Below are 3,601 nucleotides of genomic sequence, written 5' to 3'. Positions count from 1 at the left end.
TGCCAGCATGGGAATGCCACAAGAGCGGAAATCTTTGTTTTGCTTCTCAGTGTATCCCAAGGAACTAACAGTGCCTGGGTTATACAGGTGTTCAGTAAATATTGGTAAATGTTCTAGAAATCTTATTATTTGCACACACACAATCACTTTGTCTTTGTATTTCTAAGGCCAAATCCGGTAAGTGACACATCATAACTACTGAGTATTTGCTGATTTAATGCTGTTGCATATAAAGTACAGCCAAAAATTCAAGCAAAGAAGGAAGAAAGGGGCCTGGCCAGTTGGCTCAGGTGGTGAGAGCACAGCATTAAAACTCCAAGGTCAAGGGTTCAGATCCTGATACCTGCCAGCTGCCAAAAAAAAGAAGGAAGAACAGGAGGAGAGGGGACAGGGTTCATTGCTAAAGGACAAGGTTGTAGGAAATTGCAGCCCACGCTTCCAATGAGCGCCGCCTGGTGGCAAACCGTAGCATCAGGTTCCTGGGTGAAAAACAAGGGATTTAACTGTGTGAATAAGATACAGTCATACTGTTAAAGCCACACCTTAAAATGGCTATGCTGAAGGGTTTGCGTGTAGATGTCACTTCTTTGTCGTGTGTAAGTTCCTTGAGGGCGGGGATGGAAAAGCACATCGTGGGAGAGCTGCTCAGTAGGCGTTAGATAGCATGAGACTAGTATTCAAATGCTGTTCTCCGAGGAAACCCATTTCCCAACCCTCACTACTGAGGAAGATAATAACAGATAATAACAATGACAGGAATCCTTACAAGAAAGTTAGGAGGTGGTACCTATATTTTTCCTCTTTTCGTCTCCCTAATTTCATACTAAGTAGGGAAACCAATCATATTTTAATTAAAAGATAGCTGCCCTCTGAGGCTGTGTAGGGCAAAAGCATCCCTGTATTAATCCCGTCTTATGTTCTATGTTCTGATGCTCTGACAGCTGGGGCCTTACTGACCCTGGAGGGTCTGTCCCTTCCAGGGTGAACTAATTCCTTGAGACCGTGTGCCTCACCCATGCAAACCGACCAGTCCAGAGCCCACACCCGAGCACCTCCTTTACTGAAATCTCACACCCTGGGCCACAATTTACTCTCCCTAATCACTCCAGGACCAGTCACCAGACAACTTGGGACCGGCCCTGTACCCCAGAACCTGCTGTAATTACTCAAACTAGCCAATCCTCAGCCTTCTTTCCCCGCCTTGCTCCTTCCTTCCCGTGGAAACTGCACTAACAGCCCTTGCCCTTGTTTGCCCCACCTCTACCCTGCCTCCTGACCAACCCAGCTGCTTCCCCATGTGGCCCCCATGGCATGGTGTGTCCCCCACTCTTGGGAACTGTGAGTAACAAACTTTATTTTCAGTGGCAATCATCTCCTGGTCTGTTGGCTTTACCGAATCTTAAATCTTCTATTAATACACTATGTCTTCTAAAAAGCTCCTGTGGGCAAGCAGCCCAGGGGAAGGAGGGGTCCTGCCCCCTTGGAACGATGTCCCCTCTGTCTGTGTCCCCACAGCAGCACAGCCACAGTTGTCATGAGCACCTCAGCAGCTCCTCTTCTCCTTCCCAAACCAGAGCCATTCCTGCTACCCTGAAAAAAATGGGGACCTCCCACACCAAGAAGAGGGGATGGGTGTTCCCAGGCAGGACCAGCTCTGAGCAGCACCTGGTGCAAGGGTCTCAGTTCTCTCATGGCTGGAGGGCCTGGTGTGTGCTGAATCACATGAAGTGGAAATCAGAGCATGTTCTCGTAGCAAGAATGTAAGGCAGCACCCATGATTGAGGTATATTAGGCGAGGTGGTGGATTTCCATGAGGAATCATTAGTGAGAAATCGACATGCAGAAAGTGAGTGTAACATGATCACAGTTCTGTAAACAATTACCATGAACTTTTATATGCATGTATTTATATGTCAGTATGCGAAAAAAATAAGCTCAATTATATGTGTTACTGATGAAGGAGTCAATAAGGGAAGTCAGAGAAGGGAGTGAGGAAGGGGCAAGAAGGAAAAGCAAAGTCACTGAGAAACACGTGTGTGACAAGAGTGTACTTATGCTCTACAGTGTAGGATATAAAATGTGGGTTCTGAAGCCAGACTACCTGGTTTAATCCCAGATTCACTACTGACTAGCTCTGTTACAATGGATTAGGTGCTTACCCTCTCTGCCTCAATTTCCTTATCTGTAAAATGGGCATTATAATTGTATTCATGTCAGAGAGTTGTTGAGTGGATCAAATTGGATAGCACACATGTTCACAAAATGTTAGCGAGTATCCATAGCCATTACCAGTGGCCAGTGTCATCAAGCTTGTATGTCCTGGTACCTCCGTTCCCTGTGAGACACATCTGCTAATACAGGTGTATTAGTCCATTTCTGTTGCTTATACCAAAATACCTGGAACTGGGTAACTTATAAGGGAATGAAATTTATTTCTGACAGTTTCAGAGGCTGGGAAGTACAAAGTCCAGGGAACACATCTGGTGAAGGCTTTGGTGGTGGTGACAGTGACCCAGGGGTCTCAAATGGCAGAAATGGTAGAGCAGAGAGGGAGAGAGACTCCCACATGCTCTCCTTTTTAAAGCCCTCAGAACCAGGCCCATGACCACCATTAAACCATTGACTTAATCACCTCTCCGACACCCCACCTTTCAATTACCATAACAGGATTTCCCACCCTCTCAACACTGTCACAGTGGGGACTAAGTTTTCAATACCTGGAACTTTGGGGGACACAATTTAAGCTTTGATAAGTTTGGAGGGGGACATTCAATCCACAGCAACAGGGGACTGAACTACTCCACCAACAGGTGTGAACAGTGCTGAACAGTGCTGGTGTGTCCCATAAGTTCTAAGGGCCTAGATTCCCTTTTATACACGCCATGCAGGCCCTTCTGCTAACACAGTTTTCCTTCAAGCAGATCACGATGTAATTGACTAGATTTTTGTTTTGCCTTTTGATTTTGTTTCCTTTTTTAAAAAACGGCTTTATTAAGGTACGATTTACATGAGATGAAATTCATTCCTTTTAGTGTACAATTCGGTGATTTTTAGTGAATTTACAGAGTGTTCGACCAACATTATGATCTGATTTTATAACTTTTCCATCACCCACAAAAGAAACTGGTGCCATGTACTCACTCCCTCTTCCCCACCCGTCCCCAGTCCAGTCACAGGCCCCTCAGGGGCCGAACCAGCTTCCTTATTTGGATTCCCCTAATCCACTCCTCAGTGAAACATTATAAGCAGTGCCCCATGATGTGCAATTCCTACAGGCAGCTGCCTTTGCCCGTTTTCTTTTCTTTCTCTCTTTCTGCTGATTTTAAAATGTTTTTTAAATTGTGAAAATAATAAATGTTCATTGTAAAATACATAAAAGCATGAAGAATTGTAAGGAAGAAAACCCAAATTATCCATAATCAATCCTACCCCTCAATGGAACTACTGTTAACATTTTAAAGTGAATCATGTATGAGTTTTTTTTTTTTTTTTTTTTTTTCTTTTGTCTTTTTCCGTGTCTGGCAACGGATCGCAACCCTCAGTGTTGCCCCCGTACCGGACCGGGGACCGGCAACGGGACCGCAACCCTCGGCGTTGCTCC

Source organism: Galeopterus variegatus, unplaced genomic scaffold (assembly GCF_000696425.1).
Source record: "Galeopterus variegatus unplaced genomic scaffold, G_variegatus-3.0.2 Scaffold8396, whole genome shotgun sequence".
Taxonomy (NCBI): domain Eukaryota; kingdom Metazoa; phylum Chordata; class Mammalia; order Dermoptera; family Cynocephalidae; genus Galeopterus; species Galeopterus variegatus.
Note: the sequence above shows the minus strand (reverse complement) of the source record.